At 34.5% G+C, this 19,735-nt stretch overlaps 1 protein-coding gene across 1 annotated transcript in view; it reads right to left on the bottom strand.

The window, feature by feature from the left end:
* Gld (Glucose dehydrogenase) overlaps positions 1–12,988 on the bottom strand; it is a 45,846-nt gene extending 32,858 nt beyond the window's left edge. Inside the window, exon 1 of the mRNA XM_073078595.1 lies at positions 12,820–12,988. The gene's annotated coding sequence lies outside the window, so the exon portion shown is untranslated. The remainder of the gene's footprint in view (positions 1–12,819) is intronic.
* Between the last annotated feature and the right edge of the window lie 6,747 nt (positions 12,989–19,735).

Genomic DNA, 19,735 nt, shown 5'->3' on the forward strand with positions numbered 1-19,735 from the left:
ACACTCCGGTATAAATTACTTGCTATCCTTCAAGTTACTCTCGAAGTTATTCACCCATTTTAGGGTATCCTACAAAGAATAGCGGAACCTTTATAGGGTCACTTGATGTCAAAAAAGCAGTGATAGCCTAGTGGTTAAGAAACGCGGCCTCTCGATCGAGGGGTCCGAGGTTCAAATCCCAGGCACGCACCTTTGATTTTCAAATTTATGTGCGTATTAGAAATTAATTATCGCTTGCTTAAACGGTGAAGAAAACATCGTGAGGAAACCTGCATACCTGAGAGATATATAAAAAAAATATATACAGGGTGAATTTTTAAAACGGGCCTTCAGGGCCAAATTCGAAACTATAAGGATTAGCGAAAAATGCTGAAAGGAGTTACGAGGCCGATTTTGATAAAAACTAAAACTGCATCATTAGTTTTTTAAAATATTTTTTTTCCTTAGCCGGGAATCGAACGAGTTCATTTTGAAAAAAAATATACCTCTATATTATTCCACTATCTGATAGTGTCGCTTATAAGGATCAAATTCTGGGAAGTAATGTTATGTGACAAATTAAAGGAAAAGGAAAATTTTGAAGAAAATACGTATTTTTCCATACATTGGCATACTAATCCTTAAGGATTATACATAAAAAATGATTTATGTATAATTCTTTAGAAACAGACATAAGTCATACCATTGAAGAATTTGTTGGTTAATCAACTAATTATTCGATGTTATGACTATGACATACGGCTTAGTATGAGAAAGTAATAGTATGGCAAAAAAGTTACCGCCGTTTTTAGGATTTATTTTTTAATGAAAATAGATAACTGATTAAATAGTAAATACCTATTGTTTGTTGTTTACAACTTCGTTTCAACGTTAAATATGATTTTCTATATCTCTTTTTTAAGTAATCACTCGGATTTGACTCTAAAAAGTAATTCTCGCAAATTGTCAACTTTACATCTGTATTAAACGAAACTCCCCCCATAGCAAGTAAATCTATTTTAATGGTCCTAAAAATAACCTTAGCTAAGTCGGACATAAAAAATAAAAATTATTGGGAAACAAAACGTCCATTTCGAATGATAAGAAACATTGAGCCAAAAAAAATGTTTAAAGTAATGAATGGCGGGTACTTAACTGCCAAATTAATATGAAAAATATGTATTTTCTTAAAATTGAGGCTTTTCCTTTAGTTTGTCATTTATCATTACTTTCCAGATTTTGATCCTTATAAGCAACACTATCAGATAGTGGAATAATATAGAGGGTGCATTTTTTTTCAAAATGAACTCGTTCGATTCCCGGCTAGGGAAAAAGTTATTTTAAAAAAGTAATGATGCAGTTTTAGTTTTTATCAAAATCGGTCTCGTAACTCCTTTCAGCATTTTTCGCTCATCCTTATAGTTTCGGATTTGGCCCTGAAGGCCCGTTTTAAAAATTCACCCTGTATATCTCAAAAGGTATGTGAAGTCTACCAATACGCAATTGGCCAGCGCGGTGGACTATGGCCTAATCCTTCTCATTCTGAGAGGAGACCCGTGCCCAGCAGTGGGACACAGTAATGGGTTGATGATGATGGTGATGATGTCAATCTGTTGAATGGCGTTTGTTTTAGGTACGGATGGCTGAAGTAAACTTAAGTACCTTTAGGATAAGGCCGCATACATCCATGTGTGTGTTCGCAGCTATTCCCAAGTTAAGCTCGTACAGAAAGATTGATGGATAAAAATTTATAGATACACAATTGTACATAAAGGATCTTTGAATATAACATTTATTTTTAGATTACGATTAAGATTAATGTAGAATGCAATTTTATACTTGTGGATATTGTGTATGGTTACATATAGGTATGCGTCATATAGGCACCATTTTTTATTTATTTTCTCTAAAAGATGTACATTCACACATATAATAAGTCTACCAAACTGTGTTCAGAAGTAAAATTGCGTAGTGGTGGGACAAAGTTGCCTAGTAGTGATGGTTGCAGCCATATAGGATAACGCACATAATTAGAGCCAGTATAACCCAATTTGAAGGTGTTAGAACCCTATGTGGTTCGACTCCGGCGGCACCACCGCCACACTTATTTCTACCCAATAACAGCAGTGTTAGGCGCCGCTGTGTTCCGGTTTGAAGGGTGTGGTAAGGGAGACAGACTTTTCCGAGGCGTTCCAGCTTAGTCCTCAGGGGTAGTGGCGCATCTGTGGCCGACCTCAGGTAGGAATATCTAATCCTATCTGGGGTTGATTATAGAAGTCCATGGGCGGCATAAGCCACTTACCATCAGGTGGACTGCATGCTCGTCTGCTACTCCTATATTATAAAAAAAACCCTCGCTAATACTGCCCATACGCTTGAAAAACATTACCCTCTTCATCACATTAACATCTGATTAACTTTCATAAAAATATGACACATAAATAACGGAACATATTCTATGAACATTCGCACTTGATCGAGTTTTTTATAAGCCTTCATAAGTTAAAAGCAATAATAGCATCCATTCTTATTATGACGTGGCCGTAACGGCAGTAAAGGCAAGGCCAAGTGCAATTTACCAAGTTAATATGGTAGTAAATCTTTTGAAGTTAGTGCAGTTAAGTTATAAAAGTTTAGTCTCACATTTGGTCCTTATTGTTAATAAAAAATGCATCCGGGTTCGTGAAAATGATTTTGAAATAGAGTTACGATTAGTCGGTATTGTTTGTTGTTTTAAGTTAGTTAAATAAGTTACAATAGTTAGTAAGAAATTAATAGTGTAGCTACTGCTACAGATGTTAGCTTCATTCTTTTGTTTATGTGTTTTATATATTGTTATTTAGAAGTTTATAATTTAGAGAATTTTGTTTTCGTTCATCGGTAAGCATAACTTCTAATATGGAGACACGTAACTTCAAAAACTGTTCGGACCCCGTATGCAAACCATATCTTAATCGCATACAGATGTAAATCTTGTTCTATGGATTGACGCGAAGTTGATAGATATCTGTACCATAGAAACTCAGAAGTAAAAACCAAGACAAAACTTTGCTAATCTTTATATTAAAGTACAATGTACGCATACTTGTGGGATGTGAGTGACTAAAGATAGATTTTGCGAGATGATAGATATTTTTTACGTGAAGTCGATTTATATGTGCTTACCAAAAATATACGCTGTCTTTTTTTTAATAATTCAAGATATATTATAGTGAACGCAATGGATTTGCATTAAAGAATCGAAAATTAGTGTTTACAAATAAGATCATCAGAATTTATGTGCTCCACTATATTATGTCTGAGGAACTGTGTCTATCTTTTCTGGTCTAAGTCTACAGATTAATATTGTTGCGAACTAGATTTGCTCACTTGATTGATTAATGAGATAGGCTGCACAAAAGCGATCTTACATGATCTACATCATGTCATAATCAAGTCATTACTATCCCACTCTTGGGCATAGGTCTCCTGAGAATTAGACGATCGGTAGATTTAGAATTAGGATCTCTTGTGGTTCGACTCCGACGGCACCACAGCACACCTATTTCTGTCTAATAACAACAGTGTGAGGCGCTGCTGTGTTTTATTATTATATATGTTGTAAGGGAAACATACTTATCCGAGACGTTCTAACTTAGTCCTCAGGATAGGTATTGCGTTCATCATGTATGACTCTTGTTTTAAATTATGCGCCGCTAACCCTGAGGACTAAGCTGAAACGCCTTGGAAAAGTATGTCTCTCTTACCACACCCTTCAAAACGGAACACAGCAGCGCCTAACACTGCTGTTATTAGGCAGATAAGGTATGGCGGTGGTGCCCCCGGAGTCGAACCACAAAGGGTTCTAGCACCTTCGAAATCGAAATCGAATCTATGATGAGGTGCTGCGGCATTTGGTGGGTGGAATGCAGGATCGTTTGTAACTTCAATTTGATAGTTGATACGGGAGTACTTGTGGTATTCGTAATGTTTATTTTAGTTATGAATGAACGAATGGCATCTGACCTTCTAAGTTCAGTAAAGGAACCTATTACACAGTGACAAAGAATCGAAAGGCATTTCGTACTAACTGGTATGTAAGTAAAATAGATAGTACTCGTATCTTCGATAAGTAAAATAGAAAGATACTTCACTGCCTTGAAATTGAATGAAGCTACAAAATAATGATTTTATCATTTATTGTTTGAATTCTTGACGAATAAAAAACAGACAGAATAAAATTTGATTTAGAGAAAATTTATATGTTTAGGGACAGCTAGATCGGAGACGTGGCAACACTTTATTTACACATCAATTTAAATTCTGAAAACTGGTTAACTTTTTTGTGAGGAGTGATCATGATCAATCTGTATATTTTACTCATCTAAGAGTAATATAATATAGTTCATCGGCATTGATAGTGAAAATGTGTTCGATTTTCTCTGCGTGTAATTTGAAACTTATCTCTCTATTTCTGTGTCATAACAGAAGCGTAAAGTGCTACTGTGTTACGATTTAAATTGTGTGGTAAGGCTGAGACATTTATAATTTTATACGAGGCCTGTTTAGTTCTTTGCGGCAGCACGTGTAGCCACGTGTAATTGATTTAATTTAGTATTAAACTGGAAGTTATAAACGCATTCATACAGAATTTGTTTCTATTAAAGTATTTTTGAATGACAATTAGCTAATACAAAAAATACCGGAACTAATTTTGACGAGAACTGATTGAATTAATTCTTCTTATTAAAACTCAATTTATCCAAATGTATGTCATAGATTGATTATTAATAAAGGTTAGAGGTCTAGAGGCCTAGAGGCATAGTCAAGTAAAACTGATTGAAACGAAAATGACTACTAGATACGTGATTTTTCCTTCACTTTAATAACCTTTTAGCCTTAATAACCTTTATTAACCTTTTGTTGAAATAATTATGAATTCATAGTTACAATTTGTATTCAGATAAATGAAAAATTTAGATAAGGTATTTCCAGTTACATAATACATATTTTTTGCTTAAGACTAATTAGTTTGATCTGGATTTGTTATCAGATTTCGACAATGAGATATGGCGGAGCTGGGAAGTGGAACAAACTTAGTTTTGTAGCAAACAACCTGCCATTGTCATGATATAAGTATTATCGAGGACTTATTTAAATAAAATTTTGTATTGCATCTTATGCCAGAATAAATATGTATATAAATTAAAACTGAGGTAGCATATGATGATGCAGTTTAGCTGATGGTATCGCAATATATCCGCAACTCCAAATTGGATAAGTTGGGACAGTTCGTGGAAGCATCTTTCTTACCATACTTAAGAACTGCTTAATCTAATTAAATTTCTAATTTATTAATTATGACATTTGTGTGTATTATTTTATATTTAAATAATAATAATTGATCCTGTAATTTTATAATAATTTTGTACGTCAGTGATGATAAAATGCATTGTATTATATTGATAAAATATGTATATGAAGCATTTTACAAAATAAATTTGATTTGATTTGATTTTTAACTTAACTTTACTGTTGCAAAGTTAAGCTCTGATATTTTCTCGTTTTTAACAGTAACCTAGAGATTTTAATATGCAATTGTGGTGGTATGGTGGTGGTCTTTTTATAGTCAAACCACGAAGGACCGTTTTCCACTACTCTTTTTCAGAGATTTTACAACATTAATGGTCAATTAACTGTTGAGCGTTGCAGCTTGCTGGAGAGTCTCACAGGACAGGATAATTTTAATAAAAATGAACATTAGCAGTAACCCCAAATAGAAACTGTCAGTTGGCCCTTTCGAAATACAATCGTTTAGAAAAGTTTTTATACTGTTAATCATCTATGTATGTACATTTACTCCAAGAATTTCCTAATACATAGCAACTTCCACACATATTCGTGTTTAGTTTTCAAAAAACTTATCTCCGTCGACAATTCGAAACTGTTTTCTTCCCAATTACACTAGGACTAAGGTCTAAATTGCGTTAAGGTATTAAAATGGATTATAAACTTATCTTCACGTCGAGGTATTCTTGCAACACGTGTGTAAAAAGCGACATGCCTTAACCGAAGTACGCATGTATGTTCGTATGTAGAAAGTGTATTTTCCAGTTTATTAAAGGACATTTATCTTATACAGGGTGAATTTTTCAAATAGGCCTTCAGGGCTAACACCGAAACTATAACGATTCGCGAAAAATTCTGAAAGGAGTTACGAGGCCGATTTTGACAAAAACTAAAACTGCATCATTAGTTTTTTAAAATATCTTTTTCCTTACCCGGGAATCGAACGAGTTCATTTTCGCATTACATTAAAAAGTTAATGCAGAAAAATCTCCTAGTTTTAATCACTTAGATCCGTTAATATGTCTGCTTCAAGTTTGCATTTTCATTGCAATTGAATTTCTACCTACTTCAAATGTCGATCTTAGATTGGCAAAATCGGAATGATTGATAATAACGGGCCTCAGTTGCCTCGTTTGGTATTCATGAAAAGAAAACTGTACAACATTCAAAATGTAATAATTCTTGAATCTAGACTTAATCTGCTTTAAAGGTGTTTGTCAGTTCGTTTTAATAAAAAAAAACACATAAACTTTGTACAAAAATAGGATCGTTAATTTTGGGCAGCATACTTAAAATAACGAAACATTAAATTTAAGATGTACCTACGCATGTCACTGATATATATCGCTCAGTTTCAAAATGTCGCACAAAATCTATTACGAAGCCAACTATGCGGTTTTTGTGCGACAATGAGTTGCCTAACGAGCGGTTGCAGAATAGCCCCGATGGCTCGCGTGAGAAAAACTATTCGGGGAAATGGTTCAGCGTAATCTGGGCCGCTATTGTCGAATTTTATTACGATTTTATTAGACGAGATCAAAATGTTCGATCGAGATCAAAATGGGTTATTGTAGAGTTATATAACCGTTGAGAAGCGTAGTCGGGGCAACTGAAGAGGCGTTTTATGTATTATCGCTAAGTAACGGTTTTAAACTCTGAAATGGTGTTTGAAGTTAGGGTACTTCCTGCATTTCCAGAATATCCTGTAAGGAGGCAACAAAGGGTTTGAAGGGGGAAGGGAACAGCGTATATCAGAGTCTTGTTTATCGCTGAGGGCTTTGACCTAGTTAATGGTAAAATAATTAATAGACATGCACATTTTTGTTTTGCGTTATGCGTATTTTTTTTATTCTGATATACATTTTAAGATACGCTAGAACATAGGGCATACAGGGCTGCTCTAGTAAAGATTGCCCTTAAGTAGATGACCTGTAATCCTACGACTCAGGCAATTTCATCTTCCAACAATAGTCGAGAGTTGGTCAACTGCCATAATTATGTGGAAACTATTGCACCCGTTTGGCTAATCCGATTAAGATTGTCATTTGTCAACTGGGATTTAGATTATTTTATCTAGTTTTCGTCAGGTAGTGGTTATATAAGAATCTGGTAAGTATGCTGGAGGTGGATTGGTCTGACACATAGACGGTTGGATGAATCTATTTGGATGAATTGTTCTATTATCTATTTGATCCCTTGGTATTAGTCAGATTAGAGCAAGATGATCTTTGTATGGTAATCTGGTCAGATATTGCGTGCTTATACGGCTAGGATAGAGCAAGGTGACCTTCGTTTGATGGTCTGGTCAGACATTAAGCATCTATCAATAATATCTTTGTATAAACTCCATCAAAATTTCTAAGAAAATAGTAACCATTTGCAAAAATAAAATAGAACTCTAATCATATTACAATCACAGATGTATTGCTTTTTCTATGGATTAAGTTAAAATGCTTCATATATCACATATAGTATCACATTCTTCAAAGGAGAAGAAACGTGTTCCTCTGTTATAATAAGACAGAAATACGTGTAGCGGCTGTATCTCACTCAATTGACGTAAAGTAACGTAAAATTATATAATGACAATTCAGAATTGCAACACTCGTGGGCAAATATAAAGATAATGGTAGGTATGTTAAACTGTGACAAGAACAATAGGGTGTCAGAGCTTTAAAACGCGGTCATTTGCCACAATGGGACCAAATACTGTTGCTATATTATGCCGTATATTTATGCCGTACGTTATACGCACGAATCCGAAATTTCCGTCGAAGTTTCGGGCAATTCTTACTACGGATTTCTTTCATTTACCTTCGGACGGGATTCACGATAAATTTATAATTTTTTACGGCTATTGTTTAATGGCTAAATTTTATCTTTGGAAGGCCTAAAGGTAATCCCGTCTAACAAATGGAATATGATCGATTAAGTTTTTTAATCGAATGGTTTTATTAATTTTCAGACGGACACTTCACTTTTCTAACTATGAAAAGAACAGATAAATTCGCTGAAAAGTCTGACGTGGGAATACAGTCTATATCTCTAGATAATCTGTTTTTATAAATTATATAATGCAAATTATATCCGAAAAAATCTAAAATTGGGTCAGTTTTACAAGATTAAATAAACAAAAAATCTAAAACTAACTTTTTCAGCTAAATCTGATTTTCTACGCCTGTACTGAATTATCTTCTTCGTTTCGCAAATTGAGACGTTACGCAAATAAAAAGTACACGAGTGCCTTATCGAAATTCAAAGTTTTTCCTGTCATTTGTTTTAGACCAAAGAGATTAAATTTATACGCCTGTAGATCAAACATTGTCAAGATTTTCATTAAAAAAAAAACATTTCGGTTCACACTAACATCATCGAAAATTGATTGACGTTTGACTTATTCTCCAGAACAACTTATTACCCATTGGTAATAACTCGTAATTCAAACTTTTTCTTCACATTCCATTGATGTTTGTCTGTCTGTCTGTTGCTTGTACATAGTTGAATATCTTTGTTTCGTACTAACATTTTTACTTGCATTTTACTAACACTATTAATAAGGGCCTAGTAAATTACAAATATAAGGTGCCAGTACCTTTTGTTTATATACATTTGCTTAAAAATGCAATTAAATTCACAAGTTCAGGCACAGATAAGGCGTGACCAATTAAGTTCATTACTCCACACTTATGGTCAAAGATGACCAGTCGCTGGCCTCGGACACCTTTCATTTCCATCTATTCTGCACGGCCGTGTAAGTTCACACACCACTCATTCAAGTTTGAATCTCTAAGATATATGTATAAGGAATATTTCGATTTGTAAGATAAAAGTAATTTTTGAGAACTTTTGTGTATCTATTGTTATATTTTTAAGTGTAAAATTTTGTATGCAGATCATCTGATGTTATTGTCCGCTGTAGATTATATATATGCATCTGTGTCTGTCTTTCTATCTAAAGATATGTAGAGTCTATACATTACTTGTAGTGCCGATAGCAGTGATCTTAGTTCTTGAAACTCAATCTCTCAATCGAGAGTAAGAGGTTCGATTGCTAGGCTTTGATTTATTACGTATTACCAACCAATAATCCATTACTGTCCCACTGCTGGGCACGGGTCTCCTCTCATAATGAGAAGGATTAGGCCATAGTCCACCGCGCTGGCCAAGTGCGTATTGGTAGACTTCACATACCTTTAAGATTTTTTTAAATCTCTCAGGTATGCAGGTTTCCTCACGATCCTTTCCTTCACCGTTTAGCAAGTGATCATTTCTATATATTTCTAATACGCATATAATTTTGGAAAAATCAGAGTTGCGTGCCAGGGATTTGAACCTCGGACCCCTCGATCGAGAGGCCGAGTTTCTTGATTTTAATACGTAAAAAATCCTAGCCTAAATATAGCCTAGTGGCTATCACTGATTTTTTTTACTTATCACTTCGTTAAATGGCGAAGGAAAACATCGTGAAACTCCTAATATAAATTCATATCATAAGAGTTCATAAAGGTGAATGAAGTCTACGAGTTGGCCAGTGCGGAGGACTATGGTCTAAACTCCTCTTTGGGAGGAGACACGTGCCCGGTAGTGGCTAGTAATGTATTGACGACAGCGTCTATGTGTAGAAACATTAGCTAAGTCGAATAGTTATCAAATAGAGTTCTACCTTATGTGGATCCGAGATGTCCTACGTTGACTAAGCTGGGATGCCTCGTGTACGTAGCTGTTACCACACCGACTAAATAAGATCACAAGAGTTATATGATCCATGATGATACAAAATTTAATTTAGATGATAAAATATTTTGTGTTCCACTTGATTATCTCGACGACTGCGCTATATTGCACTGTGACATTTGTGATTTAGCTTAGGAATCCATGACTATGGTCATTGCAGTTGATGTGTGGAATGGCCTTAATTTCGCTACAAAACCGTCTTATGATGTTGAATATCATGACATATCACAAAAACATCACAATGTTTTTCATATCAAGACAGCTTAAATTGTTGTTTATGTACTAAAATAAAGTATTTGCGCAAATTTACACTAAAGATATATTCTTGCAATTTATTCGAAGTTGTTGTTTGTTTTTATTGGAGCAGAGGTAAACAACATTTGATCTGATTATTTAAATGTCATTGTCGTTTAAAAATAAGATGGTTAAGTGGAATTTAAAAAACATTCTGAAATCCAGGGTTAAATAAAAAAGCCGACGATGACTCGAATGGGGTATTGTTGTAAATGTAAAAGATATTTAAATTTAGATCTAGAGCAGATCTTGACAAGTATTTTGTAGACTTTTTAGTGTGTGTACATAGGATACACAAAATCACAATGAGCACAAGCACATTATTTTTCTCTACGAAATTATTATAATATCTTCTATAAATTTTGATTGTACGCTTGTAGTATTAGGTTTATTTATGTATTAATAGCTGACCCGGCAAACGTTGTGTTGCCATATAAATAAATTAAGGGTGAACAACTCTTATCACTTAGGGGTATGAAAAATAGATAGTAGCCGATTCTCAGACCTACTATATATGCATATAAAATTTGGTGAAAATCGGTAAAGCCGTTTCGGAGGATTACGGTAACTAACATTGTGACACGAGAATTTTATATACTCATATAAGATTGGATTTAATATTAAAACTATTGTAACATACTCTGACACCCAATTGATGGATGTTCACTGAATATAAAATTATTTCTACACATTTACAGTATAATGACTATGCTGTAATAATCTTCAAATTAGTTTTAGTATTTACACAATAAAATTAATATTCGTATCGTAAATACGTGTGATGACTTTCTATTATATGACGGAATATTAATTAAAACCTAATTATTTTTGCATGTTATTGCAACATAAGGGAACATGGCAACCTTACTCTACCTTTTAATATCAGTGTTAACTAAGTACTGCTGCGTTCTGTTTTGAAGGGTGTGGTAAGGGAGATCCCTTTAACGTATATACGTTACGTACACGAGATTTGCACCTTAGTCGTGGGTAATAATGAATTTTTGTTCAACTTCAAATAATATTTGGGACCACTTATAGAGGTAACTAGCTGACCCGGCAGACGTTGTGTTGCCATTTAAATAAAAAAATGTTAAGGGTGAACAAACCTTTGACACCTTGAAAATTAAAACTACATATAATACAAGGTTAAATTAATTAGTATTAGTCTAATAAGAACATAGATAACAGATATACTAACGTTTCGTTTAAAATACTCGTAGTTACACGTAATTGTATTTTTTTTTAATATGCGTTCACTTTTGTAACACAAAACGACACTTATTGAGCAGCACAATGTTTATAGTAGGTTAATATAAAATTAAAAGAAAAAAGGGTAGAAGATTTTTTTCTCCCGTTTAGAACTCATGGCACGATGTACATATACTGTACAGCCTTCCGAGCAACGTTCGCATACGGTCCGGGCTGAAAATCAGTTGCCGAGATCCAATTTGGTTTTTTTCTGAGCTCCGGTACCCTTTTCATAGACTTTAGCTGCAACACTCGATTATGTATTTTGTTTGCTTTAATTTTTTATTTTATTTTATTATGTTTAGTTTTTTTTATATTTTGTATAATTTTATTTCTTAAGAAAATTTAGTCAATAAGTTCATAATTAAGTTTGTGTTTCCATATGTGTATTTTTGGATTTCATTGTTATTATGTGTTATAATTTGTTGTTGTTGCTTAAGTTCCTAAAATAAATAATCTATCTATTTATCTATCTTATTACTTAGGGGTATGAAAAATAGACAATAGCCTATTCTCAGACCTACTGAATATGCATATAAAATTTGGTGAAAATCGGTAAAGTCGTTTCGGAGGAGTACGGTAACTAACTTTGTGACATGAGAATTTTATATATAAGATATAACTGCATAGGTTATATGTATACAGATGGACTACGTGCTTCTTTTCAACTTAAATAAAAATAAGAAAAATGCGCCCTTTTGGGGGCTTATAACTATTGTGTGTGTGTATTATAAATAACGATATATTATAAGAAAATATACTATTTGTTATTATTATGTAAACGGATTTTACTCGATTGTTAGTTGGAATTACCCAAAGGTAAAGTAGTGGTTATAGGGGAAGTGATATTAATATTAGCTAACTATTCCGGAGGTCCGGGTTTGTATCTAAGAAGTCATGTACTTGAGAAATGATTTATCACTTGCAGTATCTGAAAGATAGTATGGTGTGGTAATTTAAATGCTTGAGAATTCCCCATATATTGTTAAAAGGATCCCCAATGGTTAAAATGTATTAATAAATACGTGCTACTATGGTAATCTTTAGCTCTTCTTATTGTAAGATGAGACCTGGATTTGCCCAACAGTGGGACAGTAACAGGCCGTGATGAAACAAAACTTTGTATATAAAAATTCGGTGTATTCTATTGAATACATAGAATACATATATACATATTTAAGAATTCATCTATCTTAAATTTTTTAACGATTTTTTTTATTTATAAAAAAAACTTACCCTTACAGCGCTCACAACACAATCACAAAAATACAATTTTAAACGACTATTTTATAAATGAAATTAAATTATTTTTTAATTAATAATTTAAAATATTAATGAATTCCGTGGGTAGATGGCGCGCGTGTGCGTGTCCCGCGGTCTGCCTTGCGACTGTCTACCGCTGCGCGCGCGCAGGTCACAGTGATAGTGCTCTCATATTTATCTTCCATTCAATATAATATTTATTTATATTAGTTATCAGGTAACGACTAGGGCGGTAATGCTTGCCTAGGCTGTTCTTTTTTTGGTTGTCTTGCATCTTTTTTGTTACAAGTAAGTTTTTTTAATAAAAGTTCCTCAAAATAGGAATTGGATACTAATAATAATCAATAGATTATTTAAGCTTAGCTATGGGTGTTATCTAGAAAAAGCCGAATATAATTTTTAAACCCAGAAGAAACAATTTTAAGGTGGTAGAACCCTTTGTGGTTCGACTCCGGCGGCACCACCGCCACACCTATTTCCGCCAAAAAACAGTAGTGTTAGGCGATGCTGTGTTCCGGTTTGAAGGGTGTGGTAAGGGAGACATACTTTTCCGAGGCGTCCCAGCTTAATCCTCAGGGGTAGCGGCGCATCTGTGGCCGACCTCAGGTAGGAATATGTAATCCTATCTGGGGTTGATTATAGATGTCCATGGGCGGCAGTAGCCACTTATTATCAGGTGGACTGATGCACGTCTGCTACTCCTATATTATAAAAAAAAAAATAGTTATTTTGTAGCCAGGGATTGAACCCTGAACCCTTTACATTAGAAACCAGCGCCGCGTGGGTATTAGATCAATTTTGTCGTCATACTACGCCCGGTACTATTTACGCATTACTATTCAATTTCGCGTACAAAACTATGAGTAATACAGATAATTAATTTTCGTGGCGGAACTTTAATTTGTTGTGAGGTTGTAATAACATATTTTTAAATATAGTTTAGGGGTCTTTTGTTAAAAATAATGTTTTTATATTTATCGTAATTATATCTTTTGTATGTAACTTTTTGTATGTAGGGTTGGTAATTTAGTAAATGAGTATTTAATATAGATGTAAATATTATATGTAAGATGTAAGTATAATATCTTATTTTGTATTAGTTTATTGATCTTGTACGGTCTGACTAGAAAGCCAGGCAAAAATTGTAGGTTTGAGGGCATAGCCACGCGTTCCTAACGAGATATGGTGTATGGTGTATGATTGTAAGAGATATGACCCAATCCTCGTCCCAGCAGATGAGTAGATAAACCACTAACCTTGCCTTCCAAGTCGATCTGCGGGCCCGAATCGTGTCGGGGGTGATGCGCACGTTGTCACACGGGTTCAGGGAAGTAAGCATGGCCTGATCTTCCTGAGGAGTAGTCTTTGCACTTCATAATGCACACGTGGGCACGGCTAGTCCACGTGGAGAACAGAAGCGAGAGGGCACGTACAGAACATCTGTATGTTCTCGCCGAGCGCAAGATGACGACTGGTCGCACGAAGCGACATTGACAAGACAACTCTGGTGGAATATTTACATCTACCCACCTAAAGCTGACGAGGATTGAACAGATATTGTAGCTTTTTATGTGAAATAAAAGGTACTTGTAATTTTATATAATTTTATTAATCTGTAAAAAGTTGTAATATTCTGTAAAAGAATATTTTATGTTAAAAGTAGATGAAAATAGCGGCGTTTGATTTTACGCTATTGGCACACCATTTATCAAAAAAAAAAAAAAAACTTTTAAATGCAGTTTGTTTTTAGTTAAATAAACTTGGCAATTTAACTGTACGTTGCAATTCTGCAGAATAAAAGATTTTTCTTTCTTTCTTTAAAAGTACTCTTAAATATTTTGTAACGCATATGCCGTACTATGTTGATACATATTAAAAATCTAAACTGTTTAAATAGCATCATTTTGAAGAAAATTACTAAGCAAACTACTACTATAAATGAACATTAACATTTCGTCAAAAACATATTTATTTACTAACAATATACTATAATTAAATACGGAACCAAACCCAAATAGAAGGTGTTTGACATTAACCAAGCCTTCGCCTTGAAGCCGCACTTCGCACCGCAGCGTTACATAACGGAATGGTATAAATGCATTATTTACCATTTAATTACTACTATGACTAATAGAGGTCTGAGTTCGTTCTCCTTTGTCATTGCTTTTATTTTTTGTAATATAGGAGAAGCAAATGAGCATACAGTCCATCTGACGGTTAGTAGCTAAGGTTACCAGTTATGATAGAAGATTCTATCATAGCTGGTGTTGTGATCGAAGATCTACCTCGAGTCCACCCCAAATTCATTGCTATCCCTGATGATTTCTCTCTACTATACGATTTTCTGCAGGCAAAAAATGGATAGATTGAATATTACTAACGCGCGTAAGATGGAGTGTCTCATTGTTCCCTTATATCAATATTATAACACAACGTGTAGTAGCCATTAATGTTATCAGATGCAGTGATAGTGTAGTAGTTAAAATTCGACCTCTCAATCGACGAGTCCGAGGTTTGAATCACAAGAAAGACCTCTGAATATTTCAAAGTTACATGCTGGCTTTAATGGTGAAGAGAAAAAAGTCGTAAGAAAGACTGCATACATGAGAGATCTCAAAAGACCTTTTAATTCTAAGAGCAGACCAGTGCCCAGCAGTTGGATAGTTATTTTCATAACGACGTTATTAACACTAACCCCCTTGTTTTGTTTGCTGTACACTAACATAGTTTTAAGAAAATATGTACTAACCAAATCTATGGACTGTAAAAAAAAAGGGTCTGAAATAAAGAAATTATTATTATTATTTATTATCAATCTTCTGCCTTATAACAATAAGGCCTGATAACTAAGACCTAATAACTGGTTCATGTCTGATGTCTTTGTAATACTTTGTAAGATTTGGCCTGGAAATGCAGGTTTATATTGAAATCAAGTTTGTTTATAATACGAACAATAGTAGACAAATGCTTTATTGTTGAAGAGTTAAGAAACAAAGCCTTCGGGTTAAATTACAGGTACAATGCCATTTCACTAAATTGTAAGGATTTTGAATAATAGTACGATATAGTACCTGTATGCTGTCGTGGTCTCAAATAGCACCACTTTCTCTTCCCGTGGATTGTAGGAGATAACTTAGGTATGAGCTTCAGGAGGCAGCAACTTTTCCAAGACAAGTTATTTATTATGACCAACAGTTTCTTACAATATATATTTAGAAAAAAAGAATGCAGTCCGCCTGATTGTATACGGGTTTTGTGGCCTATGGACATGTGTCTTAACAATCCCACATAAAATAAGAATCCTGGTATCTGAATTCGACTGAAACAACCCCTGAGGATTAAGTTGTAATGCCTCGGATAAGTATGCCTCCTTCACCACACTTTTCAAATCGGAACACGGCTGTGTTATTAAGTAGAAAAAGCGCGTGGCGATGGTGCCGCCGGAGACAAGCCACAGAGGGTTCTACCACCTTCATCAAGTACAACTAATTATACTTACATGATCTGTAATGTGGTCTATGTTCAGTTTTGAAAAAATGCAGTGTTCTACATACAGGTTTTCCAGTGTCATGAACACAAATATGTAGTGTTTGAAGAATATCTAAATTAATTAAGGTTCTGCCAGACCCCGAATGAAACCTTTGCATTGCAGGATCCCGAGGGCTGTCTGATTTGTGATCTGAAAAATTCTCATCGTTTTCAAAAAAGTGTGTGAAATGCCAACCTTCTCATTCTAAACGGAAACTCGAGCCCAGCAGGGGTCTAGTAATGGATTGATGATTATGAATAATTACAAACATTACCATTGCAATACTGTTTTTGCGTAAACGCTGTCATAATTATTAGTTGACATTCAGTCTTAGATTAATCAAGCCAGTTGACGGCCTACATGGAACCTAATGTGTTATTTCGACACCAGGAAAACCACATCCTGCTAAATGCCCTAGCTTTCCATATGACAGTGTTGGGGCAAAATTTTAAACGTAGTCTAAATATTTGTTTTTATACAAATGTATTTAATAGAGGTAGCAAGTAGGAATTTGGTACAGTCACAGTATAAGGAATATTTGTACCGTGGTACAGTTGATGTTATGTAGGTATTGCTGTGCTCGCGGGTTAAAAGTAAGGGCTGGAGCAACTCGTTACTATTTCTATTGGACCTGCACACTTAGGAGAGAATATCTGAAATCACTGTTTTATAAAATAGAACTGTATCGCCATCTCTTGGAAGTTGTCATAAGTTTAGAAAGTAGTGGCGCTATCTGTTGACGAGTTGTGAGAAGTCGCCGACGAAGTTTACATGTATACTTGCATGCCCTCTACCTGATTGAAGTGTTTACTGCCACTCAAAATATCTACCTGTATCTGTTATCAAGCTCACTAGTGGTCACCCATCTTATTCCTAAACGCGCCCGATGTTGCTTAACTTTGCAGAGTAATTACAATCTATACAAGCCGCATGGTGGAGAATGTACCCTAATTCAATTTCATAGACAGTTCGATAATTAATTAAATCTAATTTCCCTAAAGTCATTACTGATAAGGAAACTTCGCACGTGTGCAAATGTAATAATCCTATTGCAGTAGATTGTAGGCGCATAAAATAAATTATACTATAACAATATACTGCCGTTTCTGTTTATTACAAATACATTATAATTTATATTTTAAATAACTTGAAATAAAATGTTCGCCTTCTCGCTTTTGAAAATATTATATTGTGAATATCTGTGTAGACATTGAAGAGTTACCGTAATCGTACCTCTCTACTTAATAGTTCCATAGGATTTTCTACAATATGGGTGCTGTGAAAACAGATACCAGTCACAGAAGGATACTTAGTGTCTGACCAAGGATTGAACCCAGACCCCCTTTGATCCCCTATATATCACGAAAATCATGGAGACCGTCAGAAGTGGTTCGAACATACGTTCTTGTAACATATTTGGAAGTACATATTAGACTTTTTTATTATCTTTTGGCATACTAAACTAGTATAATTAAGTATCGAAGGGATAGTTAGTAGGTGGTACGAAACATTAGATATGATAAGGGTGCGGCGGTGTTTGCGTCATATAGAGTACGACATGTGGGTACGGTCAGCATGTAAGGGAGGTTTTCACCAATATTACTTCTAAACAGTGGCCCGGTTCTCCTTAGCTTCATTTTTCTTTTTCCGTTTTACAGACACAGGGTCTAAAATCTGCACGGTCACAATTAAATTTCACTTGTAATTTTGCATGTCATGGGGGAAAAAATTTAAAAAAATTCTAATATTTTTGATCGATCCACTTGGGAGAAATGAAGAACATTAATTTGTGTAACATCTCACAGGGGGATAAGTCTCACTTTTGACCACAAGTTTATCAGAAGTTATCAAATTATCAGATGGTTCAACTGGGCTCTGATAAGGTATCAAACACTCTAATCAACCTTAACCAATATTTGCCTGTGAAATTAAGAAAATTTGATTATTATAGTCCAGATGAATAGAAAAGTTTTATATTTTTGGACTCACAGATTTTTTTGCAATCAGTACCAAATATAACTTAGACCGGCGCTGCGGAACAGTACCCCTTCTTAGTTAATTCCTAACTTAGCCGCGTACGGCTAATTATTGTAATTATGAGCTCTATCATCTCGTTAATACGCGGTATTTTCGCTAATCACTGTGGTAAACTGTTGTAAGTATTGCATTAACTGGTTTTCCATAAAACAGTGGAGCTACTGGGACTTACATACATGTATGTATGTGTTGCAACATATGAAATGTCTTAAACATATTATTTTTCCTTCGGTATGTTTGAAAGGAAAATTATAGTACCGAATCCTGGTATTATTACTACAAAATATAATTTTAGTTGCTACAGTAGGACACATGCGAGGTAATAGAATAGACTCCAAGAGACCTTTACTTCCCGAGAACGTTAATGCACGTATTTTTTTTAATTTACGTTTGTGATAAATTATGGACACAAGAGTTTTAATTATATTCTGAAATGTTTCTTACACTTATAATTTAATTTCGTCTTTAGGCATTTCCGGAGCCGTATGACATGTAACTCTTCAAGTGATGTGCAAAATCTCTTCTTTAAAGATCGGCGATACACCGACGGCTCCTCTGTTGTTTTGCAAATGGAGACTGTACATAGGCGACAGTGATAATTTCCATCTGCTTTATTGTTAGGTCCTACAAAAAAACTGGTAAAAAAACAATGCGATGTATATTGACCAATTGCGATAATCGTTTTAGTAGTGCCTTGTTGTTTTATTACTTCGTTACCTTTGGAGAAGGACATTTGTAGTGTATTAAACCTAAAATGAGAATCACAGTGTGATGCATAATACTTAATCCGGAGCTGGAGAAATGTCTCAGCCCTGACATTATATATGATTAAATGTTGAATCCATTACCACGCATAAATCCACAAATAAACTTCTTCGGTATCGTGACTAACTAAGTGTGGTTTAGCATTTTGGATTAATAATAAAATGTTATTTTAGAAGTAGCAAACAAATATGCAGTCCACATGATGTGACATGGCTACTACCGCTTATATACATCTATAATCAAGCCTAATCTTATATATAAAATTCTCGTACCACATTGTTTGTTACCGTACTCCTCCGAAACGGCTTTACCGATTTTCACCAAATTTTATATGCATATTCAGTAGGTCTGAGAATCGGCTACTATCTATTTTTCATACCCCTAAGTAATGAGGGTTGTTCACCCTTAACATTTTTATTTATATGGCAATACAACGTTTGCCGGGTCAGCTAGTAATAATATATGTAGCAACAGTGTTAGGAGGCGAAAATCTTAGTCCTAAAAAAAAAACTAAAACGCTTTCTACACTCACAGCCCCACACTAGGATTCCCTGTATC

Source organism: Epargyreus clarus, unplaced genomic scaffold (genome assembly GCF_041222505.1).
Source record: "Epargyreus clarus isolate Ecla_fem2 unplaced genomic scaffold, WU_Ecla_fem_2.2 ptg000012l, whole genome shotgun sequence".
Classification (NCBI taxonomy): domain Eukaryota; kingdom Metazoa; phylum Arthropoda; class Insecta; order Lepidoptera; family Hesperiidae; genus Epargyreus; species Epargyreus clarus.